Source organism: Varroa destructor, unplaced genomic scaffold (assembly GCF_002443255.2).
Source record: "Varroa destructor unplaced genomic scaffold, Vdes_3.0 BEIS01000006.1, whole genome shotgun sequence".
Lineage (NCBI taxonomy): Eukaryota > Metazoa > Arthropoda > Arachnida > Mesostigmata > Varroidae > Varroa > Varroa destructor.
In genome coordinates this window covers 29,720,819-29,733,757 of record NW_019211459.1, presented here as the reverse complement: position 1 = coordinate 29,733,757, position 12,939 = coordinate 29,720,819, and the positions used below count along the sequence as shown (strand labels likewise).

At 39.7% G+C, this 12,939-nt stretch overlaps 1 protein-coding gene across 3 annotated transcripts in view; it reads left to right on the top strand.

Annotated features, from left to right (window-relative positions):
• LOC147755097 (uncharacterized) overlaps positions 1–12,939 on the top strand; it is a 121,109-nt gene that overhangs the window by 94,079 nt on the left and 14,091 nt on the right. The window contains exon 1 of one of the 3 annotated variants that reach the window (XM_086992532.1): positions 8,119–9,369. The exons of the other annotated variants lie outside the window; for them this stretch is intronic. The gene's annotated coding sequence lies outside the window, so the exon portion shown is untranslated. Of the gene's footprint in view, positions 1–8,118; positions 9,370–12,939 lie in introns of those variants that run through there. 3 annotated transcript variants of the gene reach the window in all.

Below are 12,939 nucleotides of genomic sequence, written 5' to 3'. Positions count from 1 at the left end.
GCAATTAAAGTATGTGACCTCACGTAGGTTACCGTCGCATGACGCAATTACTGCTCTAGCAAAGGCTGAAAAGCGACATTATTTGATAGATAGTTCTTACTAATAAAACGGCAGAATAGAGTAACAAAGTAGAGCGGTTATACACCCGAATAAAGGACCTTCGCGCATATCTTGTATTCCCTCAAGAAGAGACGTTATTTCAGGCTATGTGTCACATTCATCATCTAGATTCAATTCTGCTCCGTTATACTATTGTTTCTTGTTGAATGTACGAAAGCATGTGTTTTGCAAAAAAAATAGAATTTTTATTTTATGCGAACAAAAATAATTGATAAAATATCACTTGATGATTATCTAGAAGTAAACAAATTATTTTGTTAAAGGTATGTAAGCAGCAGAGGCGTACTTATGTGGGTGTTCGATATATTTAATATAATATGTATGTCAATAACAATCACACCGGTGGCAACAAAAACTACAATCGAATTCTAAGCAGTATTTAAACGCGTACTTTAATTGCAGCGTTTGTGTATTGTAGTATCCTTGCTTCGTTTTCGAATATCACGCCAATTATGCAGTCGGAGATGTATGGCTCTCTTAAAAGAATGTTCTAATAGAAACAAAAAGTTTGTCCACAATTAGAGCTGAGAAATACCCTTAATATTGTCACAACGATTGGCACACTATAATGCACGCATCTGTCACGGGGGGATGGAGGAGACATGAAGTGAACAACAGGCGGCTCATAGCTTTTCTTGTGTCGCCATGCTGCGTCTGTATGCAGCAGCACCCTGTCTTTTCGCAGGACCTGTAACGGGAGTTCTGGGCCAGCAAGGCTGCCTTTTTTTTCTTCCCATGTAGTTCATAACAACGATCTGATCTTTTTTGCGACGACAACCAGCCAAAGAGTCTTGCATTGGAATAGCTCAATATATATGAGGCCCAAAATATAAATCGTTACACGGTCCCGAACAGGGCAGAGCTTTTGGTGTGGATGAGCACCACCACCATGACTTCGATTATTACTAACACTGCTCTTCTACAACACACACGCCTTTCCGAACTCATCCTCCGCTCAGCAGAGAGATATTATCGAAAACAGATAATGAATGAACGCTTGGTGAAGGTTAAACACCTGAATGTTTCCCCTCTTCAACGCCCTGCCGTCAACAATTCGAAGATAACCCGTTCCAACTGGCATCACAGGTTGTCATCACATAGCGGCAGAGCAGCAAATTGTAGATAGTAAGGCACGACCGCTCAGTGAACTTCTGACATTTTGTAGAAAAACACTGTTCAGTGTCCAGTTTGTTAGTTGATTGATAATCACTGGTCATAAGGGTACTTTTCAAGGTAGTATATCTGGCTCTTTAAATCAAACGAATGTTGGTTTCTTACGAGCTAGTTTACTAGGTACATCCAAACCAGTGGTGCGCTTCATGTCTCGAGTTTCACCGTAGGCTTCATTTAGCTTTGTCAATAAAGCTCCTAAATTTCCTGTGAGGCTTTCCAAAATGTTACTTAAAGTTCTGGTGCATTCAAGGTATATGCAATCTACTTTGTCAAGAACACATTTTTATAAAAACACGGGTGTTAATTTTGTTGGGAAGTTTTTTTTTATAGCAATTTAGACAGATGATGCAAACATCATTAGCCTTCTGAGAGAATATTAGGCTATCGAAACACAGTGTCCAATAGGAAAGTTATGTCTGACTTACAAAACAATTCAAATGTAAGTAAGCCCATATATTGAACATGACAATAATCGGCTCACTTTTGCGCTATTTGGTCGCCTTGGTCTTTTCTAATTGGAGAGCGTGTACTTTTTGGTTGCGGTCTATTACTTTACATTATATTGAACTCTACTACATTTCATCTATATTTAGGAATTCAATGTTAAATAAACTACCCAAGTTGGAAGTAAACACGCACTTCACTCCATAAATTTCTCAATTCTGAACTAAGATGTTTTGATACTCCTTCTCTAAAGTTGACATTTTTTATTCGTTTGAATTTTTTTGGAAATGTTTGACCATAATTGCATCAAAGTGCACTCATCTCTATACTATAAAATAATTTAGTATGTTTTCTCGTACTTGATCAAAAAGCAACAAGCAATATGTTAACATATTCCTTTGGTCAAGATAGTCGCAAAGACAATTTATAATCACCTTTGTACGTCAAACTCTGCAATAAAGTTGAATAAAAAAGATCATTATTTTTAGAATATCGAGCACTGTTATTTGTTTTAGCCTATCATGTGTATGCAAATAACGGGACATAGAGATGCCTGAAGCACTATCGGAGATAAAAACTTTAAAAAAAAATCGGAATTTTGTCGATGCATTCTTGAAATTTTCAATGAAATGTACTTACTAACAAATAAAAACTTGACAATCTAATGGTATGAATACGCTGCAACCTATCGACTTCTCATTAAAGAATAATCAAATCCGAATGGGTTGGTCCTTCGGGTTATAGAATTAACCTTTCCAAATACGCATTCACTGCTTTTCGCGATTTACCCCTCGATACAGCAGCAAAGTGCGTTGTCGTATATTATTAGGAGCAAAAGCCATCCGGTCCTTTTGATATTCTGTTTTGGATTGTCCTTTGCTGTTGTTCCGCCATTCAGGTAAGTTGCAGAAAGTAATTCAGGTAAGTCAAGATCCCTTGGCCACAAACACTTTTGCGTTAGAGGGTCGCTGTGCTAATTAGCGCATACTGCCTCAATCTCTATCAACTTCAAAGTGGTTCTGTCAGTGGGATCTAGAGTTTCTCACACATGCACAACCTCAAAGTTCAAGGAAACGTGTTTCTTCTCCTACACCCTATTCTTTTTGCACAGCATCGACTAACGTTGAGTCGTTGCAAGCCTTGTTGTCGCAAATGCTGCTTCGTCTCGAACGACAAACTTAGCGCACGCAAACGCACGCTATGTCCCGATCCTGTGACGACTGTTTTATGAGCTGCTGACTTCCCATACTGGCTCCCGCTTTCGTTGCTAGATCGTCCTTTACCTTGAGTGTTGTCTGACAGTCAGCCGGCAGGAGCCGACTCAGAACTACCGGAGTCGCAGAGGAGTGTTGCGCTGACAGTTGAATTATTCTCATCGTACTTCTCTCGAGTTCTCTGCTGCCGTTTGGATGTAAGGAATCGTGTTAACTCGCTTGTCTAGTTGGGTTGCTTTCTATCATGTTAATGTTAATCATAATAAGAATAAGACGACCAAGATACGAAATTGAATTAAAAATCAAAGAGGACGCATGTTCCACGCATGGCCCGGGGGGAGTTATAAGTGACAGAGAAACCTCGACGACGCGTACCGGTATCCTTGCCTGCTGTGATGCGTTAAGACTCACATACCAAGGCCCCATTCTCACCACCATCGCCATTCTTGGTAGCAGCAGCAGCGCGGAAACGCATCAAATCTAACCGGATTAGTGCGTTCCCAGATCACACCCGCTATCAGCTTGGCGTACACGCTCTCGAAGCCCTATGCGGTACCCAGCAGATCCAATCGTATCAAAATATTACTTTGAATACTAAGCATCTCATTTCTGTCACTTGTTTTTCTGCCAATTTTTTTTTGTAGATTAACATTATTCGAATAGGTCTGTCAGATTAAACTGTAGGTAAAAGGTAGCACGTGTACACGTGACAAGCTCCTTTTGTTTTTAAAGCTCAATGTGCAGGCTAGATTTACTGTAGAACTATATAACTAACAATGAAAAAAAAGAATGGTCTTTTTATTCGATCGAGATAAAACGAAGCAGGCTAAGCGTTCTATTATATCGTACATCAGTCTAGCAGAGGTGCTAAATTTAAATTTGCGGATGCCCGCCGCAAAGAACGCCTAGGGCGTGAGAACGTGCTTTACGCGACAGACGAGTGGGGGAAGCAGTAGCGGATTCGAAGCGGTATGCAACACAGGGCACTGCAGACCATCACAATCGAGCAACTAAGGGAACGCGGCAGACAAGGAGAGAGTACGTTCTCACGGGGATCGGGCAGCAATCAAGGATGGCGACAATACCAACAGACAGTCGGTGCCGCTTTCTCTTCTTCCTCTTTCGCCTTCGTCGCCTCTTCCTTTCGAACTGCCTCATCCTGCTATTCCACTGGTTTTCATTGTCACCACCGTCATAATTCTCATCATTGTTGTTGCCAGTGTCGCTTTTTTCACTCGCTCCGACGTCGACGACGACAACGGCGGCCGCGGAGCAGCAAATCGTCGATGGCCCCAGGCTTCTGACAGGTGTAGGATGTTGCTCTTACTGCTACTTGCTTCTCCGTGTTCCTGACTAAGATCCCTGCGTCGTTTCTGAGTACGTTAAACCACCCTGTAATATAACGTCTGTTGTAGCGGTGACGCGAAATAAGGAGCGCCATTCCATTGCCATTTATTCCGTTGACTCTCAGCAACGTTAATCAACATTACAGGGACGTCGGGTCTATTGGTGATGCAGAATATGTCATTTTGTGTGTTCGGTGACCCTCACTGAAAAGTACTGAGAGGACGTTTACAGCATACATAGTGCAATTTGTTATAGAATTGTGGTTAGTATTATTATTATTAGTTGTTCAAGTAAAATACCCAGAACTTAAATAAAATCTAATTGTGTTGCCCCTTTAGACCTAAGTTTTCCTCAATAACAGTCCCAAATAAGTGAACTCACCGAGAAAGTTAAATTTGGTGGCCGTTGGCTTTAATTACTATTTGAATGACGAAGAAGATAGTTACTATAAGTTTCTAACATTCATCTCTAAAAAGCGCAGTCTATTTTTTTCTTAGCGTATAAAGAGAGTAACAGCAAACAGCGATCACATTTAGTGGGTGTTTGAGCACATGGGCTTAATTAAGAAATATTTTATCTGTTTCATTTTTTCATATCAGCAAAAGTGGACGTTAAAATATAGAGTATAACGTGGAACTCAATATTGGCAATTAAGGCTGTTATTATTTGCGTTAATCGGTTTACTTGGGAAAATGGTTGCGTTAGAAGCAACCGATAAGCACCAGAACTTCTTCGTCACTCAAATAGTAATTAAATAAATAAAGCTAATGGCCATCAAATTCAACTCCTTCGGTGAGTGTACTTATTTGGCACTGTTATTGAGGAAAACAATGAAAACTTAGGTCTAAAGGGGCAACACAATTAGATTTTATTTAAGTTGTAGGTATTTTACTTGAACAACTAATAATAATAATACTAACCACAATTCTATAACAAATTACACCATGTGTGCTGTAAACGTCCTCTTAGCACTTTTCAGTGAGGGTCACCGAACACACAAAATAACATATTAATAAGAATAACTTAGTCTTAGGGAGGAATACTCAAACCTGTTTATATTTTAGATGTGTTTTGAAATAAGAGGCTTGAAATAGCAATTGCTAAGTTCCTCAGCCAAAGACTTCCGATGCATTGATTTGCAGCGAAATTTGGAGGCTACCAGGTGTGTAAAACGAAAGGCTTATGAAACGAAGTGGTTTGCTAAGAGATATAACTCAAGACTTCAATTACTCAGAAATAAAACAGAATGGATCTTTTTATTTCGGGTAGAGATTGAAGTGTGATGCCACTTCCTTGATTTAAAGTAATTCTATTTTTTTCTGTGGTATGCGGTTCTGCAACAATCGGATTTAAATAAATATGTGTGTTTTGGGGGATTTTCACCTGTTGCGCTGGGCTATGAAGATGAGATATTTATAATGATCTTCAAGTTGAGGTGGATCCAAAGCTTTGGAAATGGTCATAGCTGGTGGGTTGACCCTAAACTGTTCAATTATGATATCAACTCAGAGTGAACGTACTTCTTTATCAAATTAAATGTATCATTTTACGTCCGGTATCGTCGTTGTGCATTCCATCAGACTGCTGGCTCCCAGCACGAATCGAACGCTGTGTATGTCCGGATTCGGACCTTTACCACAGCGTGTTCTTAATATTAGCAGGCAAATACTCTAATTGTTAAACTACCACGGGGACTGATTACTGAAATTTGCTATCTACAGTTAAGAAACTTAAATAATAAGCATAATTAGAAAGTAAAAAAAAATAATCTAGATCGCTTGGCACCGAAGCATTCTTGGAATACGACAGGGCGGTCGAGTGGGTTGGTAGTTCCATTAGTCCAGCGAGAAAAAATGATACATGGCGACGGTAAATAGATGTAGGAACTGCGCGGCAAAAGGCACCAAAACGAGCAGCTTTAATCGGTTCTCATAAGCAGACCCTATCTCACTTTACTGTCCCCTTTTAAGTTTCTAAACACGTGTATGTCCTTTTTCTAACAATTTAAAACGCATATTGCGTTACATAGCTTCCTTTTTGTTCACTATGTAAGCCGGCGACGTCTGCAGGAACTATTAGAAATTGGAATGCTTTTTAACTGAATGAGCGAATGAACCGACCGTAATGAACGGGCCATGAATGTCAAATCTGTCACACTCCGACAGCTTGTGTCAACTCTGCCAATCGAAACACCTCTAGCCATTTATTGTCATGCGCTTTTAGTGATGCAGTGCTACTATTAAAAGCAGAGCGATAAAACGTCTCACTACTGTCTATATTAAAATGTACAGCTAAGTAAACAGTATTGATTGAAAATGCATAATACGACAAACTCCAAATATCCAGTTATGGCACTAAACGCATACAGGAGGGAACTAGTCTGAATTTTAAGAGCACTTCACTTCATAATTTTCATGCTGCAGGACCGACTGCATAACCGAAGAAACTAGCAGGTCTATTCAGTCATCCCGTAGGCCCTCTGGCAAGAAATCTTCAGAACACTCAGTGGCAAGTAGTCGAAACATTTGATGTAGTGCTTACTGCGTCCCTGAAAGTAAGAGATCTCGCATTAAGTGTGTCTTAACGACTAAAGAAAAGCCATCATAAAATGGGCCTGAAAATTTTCAACGGTTCCGTGATGATCTAAAAAAAGCTTGAATGAAAGTGACAAAGCAGAAGCTGCTGGGGATTTCAACCCAGCTAGCACTGAGCGGAAGAACAGATGCATTCCGTTCACGAAACTGCTGCTTATATGGCTGATTCGAAGAGACCTGCTGTCAATCAATGACAGACGTAAACCGCCTTCTACAGAGAGGAATGGGATGCCTACTTAGACCTGACACCTGCAGAGCTTAAATAATAAAAGAAATTGAGCCTGGAAAGCCCCAACGATTACAGAAACCTAATCTATTAGGTTAAGATTGAACATAGCTAATTGAAATCAAGGTCTCATTCATGGAAAAAAGCCTGCAAAATAGTCCAAAGTAAACTAGCTATACTGCCATCCGAACTATTTCTAAGTCAGCGAAGATGAAGAGAACCGAAAGCGATTGTAATCCAGCAGAACTGAGTAGATCCAAAAAGAGATCATGGAGGCGGACCGGAGACAGATGGCGAAGAAATTAACGAGGTCGATTCAGATACAACCGCAGGACTCCATTTTGGAACCAACCCTGCGTTCATACTATATACGTTGGTGGGACTAGGAACTCTAGTCATGTAGAACGTCTAACGTAAGTAATGACTGCCACCGAGACGAAGCATTGTTCCGGGAAATATGGCAGACTAGCTGAATAGACACTAACTTAAACCAGCATTTGAAAAACAGAAGCCAGACCACATACAGGAAGACCTGTAAGCCCTAACATCAGCTTGGAAAAAAATTAGCTCAATTAAAAAACGTGGTTCGGTGCTTGTGAATGAAATTTGATGTTACTGAAGTTCCACATACGAGGCGAAATAAAAAAAAGCAGCACGGAGCCTCGACAGGATAAAAGTCAGGAAATCGGCTGAAAGAAAGAGAAAGTTACTTGCGTAACCCGTCACGACCTGACCATAAGATTTAAAATTTGGGACTACAGAAACGTCTGAGGTAGCTAAAGTCGATCCAATTTAGCAAAGCAGCAAATTATGGTAGACTATCAGTAAAAGACTGAGGTTTTTAAAAATTTTCCGTTAGTATTTTTATCTGTGAAGATCCGCGTAGGACTGAAGGGTTAGAAGACAGTAAGCCCGTTTGCCATTGGCAATGTAATGCGGCTAAACGAACAAAAATAAGGTTTTTTTTTCTTAAATGCAACCTTATTTTAGTAGTATTCTCTCGAATATTTGCTAAAAAAAAACTTGCGGCAGGCCTGGCAGAGCCTCCTTGATTCATACCATGCCATCGTTTTGTAAGTTAAATTTTTCTATTATTTTTTTCGAAAGTTTCATCATTTAATCGATACAATTTTACATATACTCTAAAATATTTTCCTTTTCACAGTGCAGAAGATTCGTGTTATAAGCCCTTTTTTAGATTTTAGCAAATATATAATGAAGATCGTCCGAGCTTCTTAATGCAATCTTTCGCTGTTTCATTATTAAAGAAGTTGAGTCTTATATCACACTATATACCAGTGTAGTATACCTACCGTTTTTATAGTTTTTGGCGACATCATGTTCACACTTTAAAATAACGATCATTCAAGAGGTTACACAAAAATACATAGTCAATACTAATGGAAGGTGAATTATTCCAGGAAGTTTCGCAAATGCTTCGGATGCTTTCAGGAAGTGCAGGCAGTGAAGAACAAACAAGTCACAACATAATGGATACAGGATAAGGGAAAAACAAAGGAAACAGGAAAAGGGTTAAAAAAGTGTGATGTTACAACAGATGGTTAGAAATGGACTACACCTGGTAGCAAACACACTTTTAAACGATAATATTAAAGATCTTATAGGTTAATCTAAAGCTGTGCCAAAATCTCACGACCTTTACAGACGCGGTGTAGAGGTTAAGTATGAGCATTTAAGAAAAATCAACGAAGCAGCACAATGAGGGAGTAACTAATCTATGTGAGTCACTGTAAACGAAAATGGACGAGGCCAGAATCTCTATTAGATGGAAATGGACGACATTGCAGTAATATATTTTTGCTATTTCCCATCCAATAAATAAAAAGAAGAGTAGATGTTAGACGCGCTATGCCAGAGTACTGAGGTATAGCGGGGTAGATAATTCTTATTACAAGAAACTTCAACGCGGCCTCAATAGCATGGGGCAACAGGTATACTTAGGCTAAAGAGTTTACTCTTCGAATCTATGTAGAGATCTGCGAAACCTAGACTTTAGGAAAGAATGGAATCTTCCATATCAGATCGTTATAAATGAAATCAAAATGACTACACCACGGTTGCCCGCGGGCTTTCTTAGGGCAAATGTGTCAAGGTTATTCTCTCAACAGCTTGCCAGAGAATAGCTGCCTATCTGCATGGGAGATGACCGGAAGTCACGCGGAAGCCAGCAACACAAAGACCAAACCAGGTGAAGCCCCGGCACAGATGGAGGTTTGCCAAAAGCGATCAGGTTTGTAACCAAGCGATGGATAAACTTTTAAGAAAAGGGCGTTTTTTTTACAGAACAGAAAGAAGCAAATGCATTGATTCTTAAGCCTCGCCAAAAAACTGGCCCGTCAGCATACAGGCTTATATATACACTAAACACAACAGCCAAAAAAACACCGCAGTAGGCTAGCTAGATTAAAAATAGAAGAAAAGCGTACACTATTGGAGCATCAGTACGAGTTTTGCAAAAGTAAGTTAACTGTGGAGGCAATATAAAAGGTAGTTAACATCGCTTACACCGAACTACTAAAATCTCTTAAGGCCAGGAGGTTCATATTAGTGATACTGCTGATGTTAATGACAGATTTAAACGGAGGGACGATAAACTAGAGGATAGTCATGAGCGCACCAAAGCAGAAAGGAACATCTCCTTACCTCCAACGGATCATTTCCTTGTATCTATGGGCGCAGAAGAAGATCCGCCACTGAGGTAATACTTACACAGGATACAATTCGACACAGTAACATCAATGGTTTATCAGTTGCTCAACATAACAAAGTTTAACACATAAACGTTTGTGTCGATAAGAATTCTTCTAAAAAATAATTCTGCCGAAAGGAAACATCACCATAGAAGGCTCCTTTTTGTTGCAATAAAATACCAGTCCTGCTTTAGCCAAACTCTGTGAAATCTAACATAATCGGTAAGGCAAACAAAACGGGTGTTAACTACCTATTAACAAGATTCGTCTTTGCTGCAACGATAAACAAAATTTTTTAGTCCAGGAAAAATGCTTGATATGCTCAAGCCATTCCACAAAATAGTCTCAAACGCAGGAAAATTTTCACGCTACATTAATCTTATCTAACATTCGATAACTACTGGGGTACCGGAATCCCAGAACCGTCGTCAAGCGAATACCACTGCTGCATTGATTACATGGAATTAAACAACAAAGCAAAACAGATCCCCATCCATTAGCACGCATAGATGAAGCACTAGATGGTCTGGAAAAATATACGCTTTAGATCTTACCCAAGACAATTTTCAGTGCTCTTAGGGAAAGGAAGACACTAAAAAGATCACTATCATACCCGGTGGCCTACTTGAATGCAACGTAATGCCCTATGCTCTGTGAAACGACGTCAAATGGAGAGCGTGTCTCAGGGGCGGATTGAAAACTCACGTCTTATTTACCTCGATAACGTTTGTGTCTTTGGCAGAACCAGAGATACAACTGCTTAGATTAGGCAAATTTATTAATGAAGATTAAGAAGTTTTCTTCTGGAACCATCAAACTACAAACCCTTAGTGACAAAGTAAACATGGCATCTGAAGAGGCCTGGTCAACATGAAAGCTATTGGCCAGTTTTCGAAACTTGTAAAACAATAAATCGCTTAAGACTTTTTAGAGCATCGCTCATCTTATCGAAATTTTATACCCAACTTCGCAAAAACCGCATCTCTGCTCAACAACCTGCTAAACGATGCAACACCCTTCTTGTGGAATGAACTTCAGTTAAACATCTGACTCCTTCACTTTTTCTCGCTCACTTGGACCCAACGCTACCAATAATGCTCAACACTGGTGCGCAAAGTACCACGCATTATGCTTGCACAAAATCATAACAAGACACAGGAACGAGTAGTTGCTTTTGGTGTATGAGCCTTGTCGAAAACCACTTTATCACTCAACAAAAGTGCACAGCTTAAAGAACAAAAGGATTTAACTCATACATACGTTGATATCCATTATTAGCCGTTATAGACCATTATGCACTTTGCTGATTAATATCAGCTAAGGATCTAAATTGTCACTTGGTGCTGTAGGCCTTCCAACTGCAAGAACATCAAATTACAGTCACCTGTACACAAGGACAAAAACATCGTATTATGGATCATCTCCATTGCACTGCAAAAAAAGAAACACAAGAAAAGTTTTTAGTCAACCGAATGATACTCACAGACGGTCACATACCGTCCTTATAGGCCTCAGAAAATAAGCGCTTACGTCAGGACAGCTGCACAACTGCAGCTGCTACCGGCAAACTGCATAATTGGACGGCCACACAGAACTTCTTCTGATATTTTAAACAAGCTCGTCAACAAGTTAACTAGGAATAAGTTCTATCGTTCGTAGTTCACGCATATATTATAACTAAGTGTTTATCTTGCTTTTTTACCGTTTTTCCTGTTTCATACAAACAAGGCTAACTTAGCATTCTCTTAGCAGTTTTGCGAACTCTTACGAACCAATCCAGTATCATAAATGAATTTGTTCGAATCTACTCAGCATTCAAGACAACTAGTACAAGTCCTACCTGGTCAAAAGAAAGAAATTACCAGAAATCAAGGTTAATGTGATTTACCTGACACCGGCGACTCGTTTGTTATTTTCGTCCCAGTTCACAACATTAGTTTGCCAATACTAGTACTTCGGCCGATACATCATGATTCGGGCCGCAGTTTCTCGGTATTTTTGTTTCTACAAGATTAACACAGCTCCCACACTCCGAAACCCTGGCTACGACGAGGCCCTGACCGTTTCGGACCTGCCAAGGGGGACTGAGTGCATGGCCTAAGCCGATGATCTAGCACTAATTCTTGAAGGCAAGACTGAAAATTTTTATAACTAAGCTATTACCTTTAAGCTATTACAGCAGTGCGCAGCAACTGTTTTAATGATTTTGTATGGCGTACGTGCATCTTCATAGAATGCTGAAAAAGCGACGACAAACCTTCCAGAGAGACAACGAAAATAAAAAGCAAATGTTTGTGTGTCAGAATTTCCAAATTTTTATAGATACAAGATAATAACTGTGTGAAGCCTATAGTACTGATCCGTATTTTTTTACTCATACTAGTACGAGTAAATAAATCATAAAGAGAAAAACGTAGATAGAGAAACATTACTTGAAACTGGCTCTGTAAAAAGTAAAACAGTCTGCATGTCTAGGAGGAAAAAATATTGAAATTATTAACCTTACATTAGGAAGAATACGCTCAAACTGAAAGCGAAATGCCTTAGAATTACACTAAACACCGGGCGTACATTAAATATGTAACCAATGAGGCCACTGAAAGTTTGGAGTGATCTATAACACATAATGCCAAAAAAAGGGGAACCCAAAATGGACACGAGAAAGTTATTAGCAACGGTGGCTGACTCCATGATACTTCATGGCTTCTCTGCATGGGCAGACAAGATCCTATTGTCAACACAGAAAAATGTGGCTATTGAGTCTAATAGGGCTTTCAAAACTATTCCAATGTGTTCCGTCATAACACCGGCCAAGATGATAGCAACGAGGTTTTTTTGTGCGGATCTTGGTCCCAGAAGAGTTAGATCAGACATAATTCGGATTGTGAAATCTGATCACGTGAATATCCAAGAACGAGCTTTAACGGAACAATGACAAACGCACATGGAGAAATAGAGAATATTTGGGCTGACATTTGTGTTCTCTGCAGCAGAGGTGAAACGGATGATGTGGAACACACAGTTACCCGTTAAGGGTCACTCTAAACAACTAGACAAGAAGTAGCACATAGAAAAAAACACATGAAAGCGAGGAACACAGCAAAAGAAAT